Source organism: Dasypus novemcinctus, chromosome 7, assembly GCF_030445035.2.
Source record: "Dasypus novemcinctus isolate mDasNov1 chromosome 7, mDasNov1.1.hap2, whole genome shotgun sequence".
Lineage (NCBI taxonomy): Eukaryota > Metazoa > Chordata > Mammalia > Cingulata > Dasypodidae > Dasypus > Dasypus novemcinctus.
The window spans coordinates 83,632,035-83,645,430 of record NC_080679.1 but is presented as its reverse complement, the minus strand read 5'-3'; the positions used below and the strand labels follow the sequence as shown (position 1 = coordinate 83,645,430).

Here is a 13,396-nt window from a genome sequence, read left to right as displayed (position 1 = left end):
AATGGACCAGGTATGCCATCTCAACTAGCTCCTTAAAGACATGGATAATCCAGAATTCTGACAAATTGCCTGTGGAAAACTGGGCATTGAGTTTATTCATTCTTAAAGTGCCTCTTTTCATATCTTACGAATTTAGTCTTCAAATATTTATTCAGGAAGAAATTAGGAGAGCAAATACAAAATATTTTGTTATGCATAAAACTTCTAAAATTTAGCTTACCTAAGGAATATAGATTTTTGAAAAACATGTATTATTTTATGATTAAATTGCTCTCATAGAGTTTTGTCTAAAACCTGGCACCACTATTGTACACTTTAATGGGATATTTAAGAGAAATGTGTCTTACAATGACTCAGGATAATTTTAAGATACAGAGTAAAAAAACTGGTTTAACAAGTGGATAAGCAATATCTTACTAATATTTTGGTGACATATTTTCAGTCTTTTGGCCTGATTTGCATAAATCTGTATCATAATTTGGTTGTGTTCTGCCACTTCTCACTTATTCCTAAGCATTACCATTTCCCTGCTCAAAATGTACTATATGCTTTTGAATAACAAGTTGGAATTCTTTTTTCCGAAAGAATCAAGTTAGTTCTTACAGATCTCACCATGCTGGTAGACGGAATGGTTACGCCAACAATAGGTTATTCACTCCCTGAGAGAAGAATTTAAGGTGACCCTTATCCCAAAAACATCCATTCCTTCCCTGGGTCAGGGTTTCATTCTTATTAATATTTTACTGTTTTATTATTTATATTTATATTGTAGACTGCCCAATATTTTGTGAAAGAAGTAGGATGCAATTTTACTCAAAAGTAAATGATCCAATCCCAGTTTGGAAACCCAAGCACTGGTTCATAGACATCCATCATAATATTACATTTATTTTGTTTACCATTGAAGCACCAGCCATCTAATTTAAAATACAGTTATCCTTATCCTGAGATTTAACAGATCTTTTTGATATGGTGATATGTTGACAGAATGATGGTGAAGAATGAATAATTAAGTAGTCATATTAAAGAATGCTCCTCTAGAATAAAGATTTTAGGATATAATTTGCTCTGAAGAATTTAGAGCATTGTTTTATTAATAGCTATCATGGTCTCCTTCCCAGCTGTGGAAAGGACTGTGGGAAACCAACATGAAAAAGCAACTGAGGTGTTAACCTAGCAAATGTCTCTGAGAAGGGTTGAAAAAGCTGATTCACCTTAGTAATGGAATTACTTTTAAGATATGCAATTAATTATTAATTCCACTTGGCTATTAGGTTAATTCATTCCTTCTAGAAATGCCACTATCTAAAAATACATTTTTAAAGCATTTTGGCTGTAAAAAGTTTGTTGGTTTACAGAATCTTCCTTTGCTCTATATCTCCCACAATCATAGTTTCAAAAATTGAAAATCAAAGTGTTTTCTTTCCAGCTGCATGACCTGGACTTTTAAAGAACATCTTCCAAATCTTGTTTGATTGTTTAACCTTAAATCCCAAGGGAGAAATTTATTTATAAGGTGCAGAATAAAAATGAGATTAACTTGTGTGTACAAACTGAAGTATATGGATACTTATTTCCAAGTGTGCACACTTTATATTGTTATTTTGCAAAATATACCCTAGCCAGCAGCTAGGTCAACTTTCAAATAGAGTTACGGGTAATAAGTTGATAATTTGAAATATGAAACTGCTTAAATAAATAAAAAAGTAATAGAATAAATACCAACTCGTTCAACCAAGGGAGAAATGGGCATGAGTGTCTCTTGTTATTTTCTTATGTGTTTGTACTGTGCATTTACTTGATACATGCCCACTCATTAGCAATTTGAAATTATTTTGAGTTATTTCTCAGCTGTTACTCATTTTTCTTCCACACTTTCATTAAATTCCCTTATTTTTCCCTGCCTTCCTCTAGTCAGTTGGTACTCAAACCTGCCTGCATATTTGAACCATACTTGTGGAACTTTTAACAAATACTGCAAGGCAGGCCCAGGCCCAGAGAATCTAATTGAAGTGGTCAAAGGTGGAGCTAAACGCTGCTCTTTCTTAAGCTTCCCAGGTGATTCTAAGGTGGAGCGAGAGCTGTGGGCCACCCTCTGAATAAGCTCATTGTGTTTTATTTCTTTCTGTTTTCTCTCATTATCCTTGCTTATCTAATTCCCTTCAAATGTTTTTTTCCTCCTATTATTTTTTTTTAGTGTTTTAAAAATCTCATTTTTTAAAATTTCTCACTTTAGTTTTTCTTTCTTGATTCTCCATTTATTACCCAGGAAGTTCTCATATCAGGTACATATGTTTGATTTATAGTCTTACCCAACACAATCCAGGTTTTATGTCAATGAAAGAGAATGCAATATGATTGTCAGTTATATTTTTATCTACTCTTCCAATGCTGATTTAATAGTATGATTTAATTTTTGGTGCAAATATATAAAGACTGATAGCAGAGCCTAATACAGTTGTTAAAACTAATAATTAAAAAAGGATTTACTTTAACTGTGATAGGCTACAATTAAAGATAAGAAATTTTAGAAACTTGTGAACATATAGAATTCAAGGATATATAGATACGCTATCCATAATATTTTTACCATTTCATAGCTAAAGGACATACGTTTGTCCTAAATGTTCAGTTTTAATGACAGATTTTGATAGTTTCAGAACAGGGCAGGAGTAGGAATTTCACACATTGTACCCACTAGTATGTCAGTAAGAATAAACTGGGAGCAAGAGAAGCATTTATAGTAATAAAAGTCGGGGGGAAAGGATCTACAATGATAATTAAAGAGCCATAATGTAAATATCAGCAGGAAATACAGTAACATGGGAGGTCACACATGGAATATTCAAGGAATTGTAATGAAAGACATGGAGAAATGATGGGCAGTTGTGTGAGCCTGGAGTAGTAGACAAGAAATCTGAAAGCCAGTTGTGGCTGTATCTCTAAAAATATTTCGCCGATCCATCCATTTCCTTTCCATAAGGTTCATTTTCCCTCACCGGTAAGAACATTATGTTGAATTGGCAAAAGGGAAAAAAAACAGGGTGCCCGTCAACTAGATCTTGCCTATAGGAATACTTGTTGGATAAATACAGTATTGTAAATAATTTGAAATAGATGACAGCATTTAACAAGAGGGAAATTCTTTTTTAAAAATCTGGTATTTTCAGCTTCTTTTGAGAACTCATTTGAGCAACTAATCTCCAAGTCCTGAAAATGAGCTTCCACTTCTAGAAAGCTCTTTCTAATCTGACTTCGGTCATTTTTTTACCCTTGTAGAAATGTGGGTATAGATTGAGTTCTATACAGTCATTTCCAACCATAGAGAATTCGATCTATACCCAAATAATATAAGTTCTACTTTTTAAGAAATGGTCTAAATACCTTGGAACATCTTTGGTTAGATAATCTAAAACAAAATAACTTATAAAGAGAAAAATAAATATTACAAACAGAAACACCAAAGAGACAGAGAAATTAACAAACAGTTGCCCAGTTCTCAAATAGGGGTAAATCCACAAAATGTGTCCTACTCAATCTTGTACACAAACATGCTGGGTCCTGGATCAGACCCATTTATTTCTTAGCAATAAGAATCGGAATTTAGTGAATGATTCCAATGTCAGTTCTTGGGAAAGGAGAAGGACAAAATGTTCTGTACAACCCAAATAAGAATAATGTATATTCTTAATCTCAGGAGATTAAAATTCCCAAAAGGGAGCTTCTTGGCAGAAAATGGCCAAAGTTATTTAAAGAGTGACTTCCCATCTTTGAATTCACCCATTGAATAAAGCAATATTAAACTACTCTTTAATAATTTAGAGCCATCATTTCTCTCACATTGCTTCAGCACAGAGCTTAATCACATGAAGGGCTCCCAACGTGCAGTTTCCAAAAAGATGAAAACCAATTTCAATTAGTACAAAAATAACTCCAGACTTCTAACGGGTGTCTCTAAACTAAAAACAGCCCCTGAATATTCCTTTACACACCACCTAGCATATGTTTATACACACTGTATGTTAACAATGTAAACCTGCCTGTAAGTAACTTTGCACTTGTTCTCTATTCATATATCATGGGTAGAAATTTCTTTTAAATTTTTTCCATAATGTCCTTTATCATTTCAAATCCTTAGAAGAAAGAAGTGGGGTATTAAAAAATCAAGCAATAAAGGGCTTCACACACTAAAACTTGTGGTATCCAGTTGAACAGGTATTCACTGTTCTATATAATTTTTAAAGAATCTTCTACTAAGGCTAATTATCTTTCCTGATATAAATTCAAATTTCAGATGCTCACAGAGATGGTTTCAGTCAAACAGTTCACAAAAAAAGGAAAGCAAAGTTTTATTTTTTGTGGCATTATTAGGCAAACAAAAATGTATAATATTTGGCTCTGAAATTAGTATCTACACTTGTAATATCCCATTAAAATCTAACTAAGGAATGTGTTAACTTCACTCTACAGTGAAGAATATTGTCAGGTAAAGCTGAATTGAAAAAGTAGCTTCCTAATCAATAATAATTGTGTGAACTTGCACACAGAATAATATGATTGACTTTTTTCCTTCCCAAACTTTATAACTATGTCAAAGAACCAATCTACCTCAAAGAAATAGTAGTTCAAATGCCAGGTTCTACACTGAGTTGCCAAGAAAGGTCTTGTTTCGGCATAAAATTCAAGGATAAGCAAAGATAATTTAGAATCAACATTAATAATAATAATAATAATAATAATAATAAAGCAAATCCTGAAAGTGCAGAGGTGGAATGTTAATACCTTAAATTAAATTTTAGGGGTAGGAAGGTAATTAATCTCATACTTTTGGAAAACTGGTAAAACAACCATCAATATTAAGGTGGAATTAATAATTGATTTTTAGATGAGAAATGAAACATTAATTTCCCACCTTCAATGAGTTCACAATGTTCCTATACATGAATGATAATGAAAAAAAATTAATCAGCACAGCCACCCATGCAAAGAAATTTCACTACCTAGTTACATGTTCATTCTTTAGTGAAAAAAAAATCATGTTTTTATAACTTATGCCTGTGGGTACTTTTAGTTAACTTTAACCCTAACAAAAAGGAATCACAAGAGTTGGGAGTGACCTAGGGTCAAGGGAGATGGTCTAACAGCCCATTCTTAGCAGAGTATTTGTCTATTCAGGAAAACTTCCCCTCATATTTTTAAGCCTCCCAAGCTCTCAGCTATCTCAGATCTGTCTAATCATGAGCCCTTTAAGTCATCTTGGCTGCCATGATGATGAAGCTGACAGCGCAGTTACTTGAGTCAGTTCAGAAAGGCCCAGGGTGGTTGAAGAGAAAGGTTGGGAGGCCTGGGGTACTGAAAGGTCATCCTAGCTCTAGCTCCGAAGGTTCCCAATAGCACACAACTGTCAGGGACATGAAGCTGCACTTGGAGCTGATCTTTGGAGGGAAGCAGGGATTTTGTAGTATTTCAACAATTTCATCAGGCACAATTTTCATTTCCACCTTTTACTGTACCAGGAATATGATTTAAGCAGTAGAGAGATCGTGAGTTAATCACAGAGCCAACACACACAGGCATTTCTGGGATTTAGACTCTCTAATTTGGCTGTCAAAGTAAAAGTTATTTGGCATTTTAAATGTGGTTCTTTGTGAAACCTAGATTACATTTATGAATCTTCGGAGGCCTTTTCTCTAATAGGTATATCCTATTAAGGTACAAGTGAACTAATGTCCTTATTTTGTCAAAAAGAAGCAAAGCTTTAAAGTAAAGTAAATGGTAACATATTACTGAACAGAAAGAAACATCTTCTTGAAGGTAGTTCTACTGAAATGCCAGGATGTTAGCACTGGTTGATATGATTTATATGAAACTTTCTTTTATATTAAACAGTATTTATTTTTAAAGAACGACCCTAGAAATTAAAAAAAAAGTTCAATAATAACATCAATTAAATGACAGTCATAAATCTAAAATGAGATCAATCAAAATTTTTCTTTTAAAGAGCGAAAGCCATGGCAGATGTCTTGCTGTAGTTGAAGATGGGCAGGAGTCAGCCACTCTGAACACTGAATCAAATTTCAGGATCCTGAAGGTTGCAGCTGGAACATCAGGGGCAAGAAGGTCACCTGGGAAATACTGGGACTTCAACTCTCCTTTTGCCAATATAGGAAACTTTGTTTTTAATGTTGTTGTTGTTGTTTCAGCAAGGACACTGCTCCAGGATGAGAACTGGTCACTTTGAAGCTACATAATTTCTTGGCAGTACCATTCTATTTTTCCTGTTGTGGTGGAAGATATTATATCACCACCACTAACAACGATACCAGCTCTTTTCCAGGGGAGCGGGGAGGGGGCACTTAACCATATTCCAGGACCTGTATTGAGCACTGAACAGACTTTATTTCATTTATGCAATCTTATAAATGTAGGCATTATCATTTCTATTTTACAGATGATGAACTAGAGTCTCATAAAGTTAAGTAATTTGCCAAGTAATTAGTGGAGCTGGGATTCAGTCTCCCAAGCTCATGCTCTGACCACTTCTCCATACTGTTTCCCACTCTTTCTACCACAGAAGGAACTGGCCAGGGGCACTTAGAACATCCCTGGACTTCCGCGTCTCTATCCCCACGTTTAGCCCACCATTAATGGTAATATATAACCAAGCGAGAGCCAGTTCAGGATGTATCAGATTAGTATTAAACTGTGAAATCAATATGTGAAAATCTCAAAAGATTAGAATCATAGAATTTTACAAATAGAATTGTCCTCGTGTATCTTTGATACTAATTCCTACCTTTTTACAGACAAGGAAAATGTACTTCACTGATGCTGGGTGTCTTTTCTGGGAACACAAAGCCTGTTAGTAGCAAAACTTGAACTAGATCCTAAGACGTCCTGCTCAACTTGTTTTTTTCTACTACGCTTTTAGCTTCCTCTAATGATAAGATACCTAAACTCATTTGCTATATCATTTGATCAAAATGGGTTTGATTTCCAAAAATTATCAAAAAGCATGTTTTGTGAAGAGTTCTATTCACTTTCTTTTCATTTCGACTACTGTACAGAGATAGAACACTTAAGAGACCACAGCAATATACTGCCAAAGAATGCTAACAGAGGGGCCAAAATACAAGCATCCATTCATAAATGCATACCAGTTAATTAAGATCAGCTCTGGGGTTTACACAGAGCAAAGTTACTCACATTCAGTCACCTGTAGAGAAACATGCTTTGTACAATACATTCACAAGTCAATTAACATCCATTTCTGGGAACCCTTTTCAAAGAAACAGTTTTCTTTATGTACTGTGGTAGGAGTTTATTCTGAAATACACAAGACCCAGGGCTTTCCTCTTAGGCAACCGCTATTTTGAAATATCTTTAAGGGGAAACTTATGGCTACTGAGTATAAAATATTAAAAGAGTTATTAACATTTTTAACCATATCATTAGAAATTGCAGTTACTTTTCTAGCAAAGGCCTCAAGTTCTATTTTTGAAGCTCTTTTGGCCAGTACTGACCAGAAATCCAGGTTGAAATAGAGGTCTTTATTTATATAGAATACATACTATCTGGTGTGAATATGATGAAATGTCTCCTTTCAAATTCCTACAAACACTTTTGGCTTTATCTTTGTCCTCATAAGCTACATTATACCACCTGTTGTATTTTAAAACAACAACAACAAAAATCCTGATGGCTGTATGATTTATAAAACTCTTCTTTCAATTAATACCCATGGATTTTCTGCCAATAATTTCATTCTCTAAGTATGTGATTGCCAAATGAATGATACATGATACATTTATGGCTATGCTATAAACTATTTTAAATAAAAATACATGAAATATAAATTTTATCATTGTTTTGTGGCTTAAAGTGGCTTCTTCTGGTAATTAACAATGTTAACAATACTAACCAGTTATTAAATCTACACAAAAAATACACAGAAATGTAACAAGCTTATGAGATAATTCAAGATGATATAATTACATTAATAAATTAAAAGATAAATATTTAATATAAAAATATATTAATATAAAAATCAATATATTAAAAGATAAAAGAAATAACACATTATGGGATTGTATAGGAATAATTTTATTGTTAAAGGGTAAGATCTCTTTTTAATGGTTATTATTGGTGATCTTGATCCCCCTATGAAAATAGATTATTTTGGAGAAAAATGATAATGTATTTCAAACAGTCAAATACTCTACATTTATGCACGGCCTATCCAAGGCTGTTAAATGAAAGACTAAAGCACAAGAATGCTAGTTCCAATTTCACTATCTGTTTATGTTTTAAAAATACTGGACATTTAAATAGATGATGCACAGCCATGAAAATCCTTTAGGTTAGCTTTAAATGTAATCAAATATTTTCTTTAAAACGTAATAAAATATTTTGTCTGAATACAATGAATCATAAATATCTGCATCTTTTAAAAATACACAAGACCATTTATAAGAGACTGTATTTTCTTTGAAAGATAAAGGAATAGTAAGCAGTTTACACATCAAGTGATGCCTTTGGCTCCTTTAATTTATCTTAAAACAACATTACATTACATTAAGAATAACAGCATGAGCATGATTTTAAAGTGAGAAAATGACTTGGTTAGATTCTATGATTGCAGATCATTAAATTTTTCCAGCTTACCTGATAAAACAGAGCCTTACGAATCACAGCAGCATAACAAAGCCCAGCATCCAAGATGGTTAGACTACAATGTGCCTTCCACGGCAGTTCAGATTTTTGGCCACAGAGGTTTACAAATTAATTATTATTATTATTTTGCTTTCTCTGTGGACAAGAAAACAAAGAGACCTTTCCAGAATCCTCTCTGCTTATGCCTCCGCTCCTGTTCTGAGATTCACTCTATGGTACCCAACATATATTAGAAAACAGCTTTGGGTGGGGGGACTCGCGGGGGGGAGGCTGACGGCACTCAACGTGGTAGCGCCATCTACTGGTACAAAGGCAAAATTGAACAAAATTAACATTCTTACCGTCTATTCCAGGGTGTAAGGTAAACCTGTGTGGGAACGCTGTTAATCCATGAACGCGCATCAAGATGACAACAGTGAGGTGATGCGGCGTAAAATTTCCCAAGCATTCAAAAATCTACCTTATCTGCTGTGTATAAGTAGTGCACAGAAATTCTTTTGCATACTTAGTTATTTGCCTCTCACAAATATTTTTTCTAAATTTTGTAAATTCTAAAAGTTGTTTCTCCCATAAACTACTACCAATAAGAGAACTGCAAATTGCTGTTTGAAATTGGATTTTTAGATTACCTTATGCCATTTATGTAGAGTTTTGTAAAATCTCTCCTACTGTCTTCTGGTCTTCTGAAATTTTCTTTTCTCTTCATGAGATGAATTATTTTCAAAGTGAGTAACTGGCTCTTTAGAAAATAGTGTAACACATTCACAGTCTGTGTTGTTTCTGGCAAAACCTTTACAAGAAACAATACTGACCATGGAAAATATTCTGTACTTCAGTGAAATCTAGCTAATTTATATCTTTGGATTATTTTTGCGTGTATGAGTGATACAAGGGGCAATTGAAATTTATCTTAAAGGAAATAATTCAAATCAGTGGTTATATATTATTAATGCTATTATATATATAAGTTTTTAAAATACTTTAAAATGTATCATTTAAGAGGGACCTTAGAAGCACACACTAAATAAGCAAAATAAAAATAACTTAGTTTATTAAAAAGATTTCTCAAGGGTTAATCAAAATGCTATACATTTCATTTGTTTTCCCACCTACTTTAAAACAAACTGTAATTTTATTAGCATTTATAATTAAGTAATGTATTATTTTCATATTGATCGAGCAACTTCATAGATGTTAGGCACTGTATAGCTTTGAAAAGACAAAGATAAGAACACACACTTCCTTTCATCAGGGAGCTTACAGTATAAAGAAGAGAGAGGTCAAAAGAACAGATACCATTATCGAAATACATGGGCTCAAAAATTTTCTTTATATTGCTTTTAATTATAGCCCGCATTTTGCCTAATGGAAGAAAAATAAATCTAGTCATTTCCAGGTAAATATAGTCAACTTCAGGATTTTCCTAATAATTTCAGGTTTACACTAACCCAATGTATGAATTTCCTCTTCCTTATCCCCTTCTCATGGAGATTGATCTAAGTTCAGGAATTCTTACACAAATGGAAAATGCAGAGTACAGTCCCCAGCCTCACCCCTGTGGGCCTCCACCAAGGGGTAGACTCCTGTTTTATCCTCAGGCATCATCATCCTTCCACAGGGACCTCTCCCAAAGTGCTTACCCTCCTATTTGGCCCCAGGAGCACAATCCATGCACTGTTGCATAGTAACATCCTGCCTTCCTAACTGTGTTACCTCAAGCTTTGTCAGCTCATCCTCTCAGGTGACTCTTCCTCCTATCTTTGGGGCAGGAGGGAAGAAAACCATGGAGCAGCTTTCCAAGGCCAGTCTGGACTGTAATTGGCTGACTTAAGCTCTAATCCTTGTCCCGGATACCCTACACAGTCATCTCTGTTCTACTTTTTCCATCCCATGGGGTGTAAGATACTCTGTGGGCTTCAGTCAAAAAATGAGGCACAATGTCTGCTATATTGGGATATTCTGACCACTGAACTTTCCACCTTCCTGAGCTATTGCTCACCAAACAAACTATCTAGGACATCTATCAGAGACCGCAGCTGAGTCAGGCTCTCTTGCTTCCTCACAGACACACTTGCCAACCCCAAAAGAGTTTTGTCTAGGGATTTTCTTTATGTGCCAGTAGGAAAAGAGATCCCAAAGTTTTCCTCTCCATTTGTTTTGTCTTATACCTAGATGGGAACATTTTAAGTTTATTTCACTTGGGCAATAATAGCCTTGTTATATGGACAGATTTAGGAGAAAGGTTGGCTGAAGAGCCTCAAGTAATAGTTAAGAAATTCAATAATAAGAAGTTTTATTCAGTACTATGTGCCAGACACTATGCTAAATACTTTCTATATATTCCTTGAACCCTCATCTTGGCCATACGAGGTGTTATTTTACCCATTTTAGAGATGAGGAAACATTGAAATATGGAGGAAAGTAAAAGCACACCATTTGGTATTTCACGTGTCATCCCATCAAACAAGCAATTATAATAGAGTAAGATAATTGCTCTATGCAAATAAGTACTAGGTGTTGGAGGAACATAAAGGAACATAAGCTTCCACTAATTTAGATATCTGCTATTTTGAGATTTCCACTTTCTAGGGACTTTTTGCTTTTTCTTCTCAAGTCATCACCATTTAACTCTGGGAAGTCCCTTGCACTTCATTACTACTTTCTCTACTAGTAATCATAATCAGTAGTATATTCATTCTAATACCCACTTTGGAGTATTCATATTATCCAAAGAGTTTTCCAGGTAGTATCATCTGGAGGACCTGATCCTTTAGGTGATTCTAAGCCACATTTTAATGAAAACTGGTTTGGAAAAAAGAAGAGCACATAATAATTATTGGAGCAATGTTCCTCATAGTAAGAAATTTTAAGTTCAGTCTTTAAAAATCTAGAAGTTATAACCAATATTGCATTGCTTTCAGGAGTATTATTGACCTTTTAATCTCCAAGCAAAAAGATAAATAAAGGTCAGCAAGGAAAACTTTACTTTTTGTTGCTAAAGAAATTTTTCATGTGGGCAGTATATCACTATAAAGAGAAAGAAAAAAGGGAAAAGCAACCAGAAGGGCTGTGTCATTTGCAATGCTTCTAACTTCATTTGGCCCTTTGTACTTTTCTGCCTCAGATGGAATGACAGTTGATTTTTATGTCATCTTAATTGGATCCTGGGAAGGTTTAGGTGAAATTGTCATTGGCTACAAACGTAAGATGTCTGTAGCCTTAGAGATAGCTAACCATCCTTTGTAAACATCTCTTACTTGAGTCATAGAAATTCAGAGTAGAGCAAAAGCTGATAGCCTCCACTTAAAACATTTGGGGTAGTCTTTTCATCATTTCATCCTCTAGTTCTCCAAGGTCTTCAGAAACTCTGTGGATAGAAGTTATAACTATGATTGGCTTTATTTGATTTTATAAGGTTCACAGCCAAATAATGGTTTTTCATAACATCTGAAGACTGATAAAATTTGCAGACCCTGGTCCCATTTTCCTATTCCCTAAACTATTATTTCCTAAACAGTGTGCAGAGGAAAACTCTTGTCCTGTTGAATTAATGAGGTAGCACTCTACACCCTCTTCATCCAGAATAGCTAAAATATAAAAAGCTGATAATACTAAGTGTTGGGAAAATTTAGAATTACAGAAACTCTTATACACTGCTGATGGGAATGTAAATTAGCGTTCCACATTGAAAAACAGTTTGGCATTACCTATCGAGGCCTACCCTATGAGCCAATGAGTTCTACTCTTAAGTAGAAATGTGCACATCTATACTAGAATGTCCACAGCAGTGTTATTTAAAACTGCCCAAATGAGAAAGAACCCAAATGTCTGTCAACAGGACAATGGATAAAGGAATTATGGCATATTCTTGATCTGTAACATCATAGAGATGAAAATGAAGGAACTTCAGCTACCCACTAAAACATGATAAATTTCACAAATATAAGACTGGGCAGATTATTAATTAATTATCAACTTAATAATAAGTTCAGGATCAGTAAACTGAACTCTAGAATTAGAAATCAGTGGTTTGCTTTGAGATGAGGTAAAGTCTCAGAGAAGCATAGCTTGAATGGGGAAATTCCTAGGGGCTGGTATGGCCCTATTTCTTGAACTGGTTACTGGTTACACTGAAATTAATTTTATGAGAACTCTTCAAAACAAACATTTATGTTTTGGTCACTTTCTTGTAAGTGTGTTATATTTTGATTTTTTTTTTAAAGACACATCAACGGTGTTGACAGTTATGACCTTTGGGGAGAGGAAAAGGAATAAAGGAGGAAATGTCTGAGAATTTTCAGAATTTGTAAACCTCTGTTCTGATTGAAACTTGCACAATTATATATTAGTTTAAATATTTGAACACATCATGGAATCCCTCTTCTTCCAGAAGCCTCATTCATTGATACCCAGCTTCCATGCTTCTGTCCTTAGTCATCTTGATAAAGTTACCTACCACTATATTTTCATTTACGTTAAATAAGAATACATTAATTTGCAATATGCTCTCTGTACCTTTACATCTCTCTATTTTATTTAAGGTTGTAATCTCCTGATAGTGAATACTGGGACAAACTCTCTTTTTCCCAGTGCTTGATATATAAGGTGTCATAAGTTAAAACATAAAAAGGATTAAATGGTGTTCTTTTGATGAAAGATAATGAAATACTTTCATTTTTATTACGTATTTTTCTTTTATAACATCTTTAAAAGTTAAGATGTA

General features: G+C 34.2%; 1 protein-coding gene across 11 annotated transcripts in view; it reads right to left on the bottom strand.

The window, feature by feature from the left end:
• The window catches only part of SCN3A (sodium voltage-gated channel alpha subunit 3), a 119,832-nt gene extending 110,859 nt beyond the window's left edge, over nucleotides 1–8,973 (bottom strand). For all 11 annotated transcript variants that reach the window (XM_071216341.1, XM_071216343.1, XM_058300733.2 and 8 more), the window contains exon 1: nucleotides 8,665–8,973. The gene's annotated coding sequence lies outside the window, so the exon portion shown is untranslated. The remainder of the gene's footprint in view (nucleotides 1–8,664) is intronic.
• Between the last annotated feature and the right edge of the window lie 4,423 nt (nucleotides 8,974–13,396).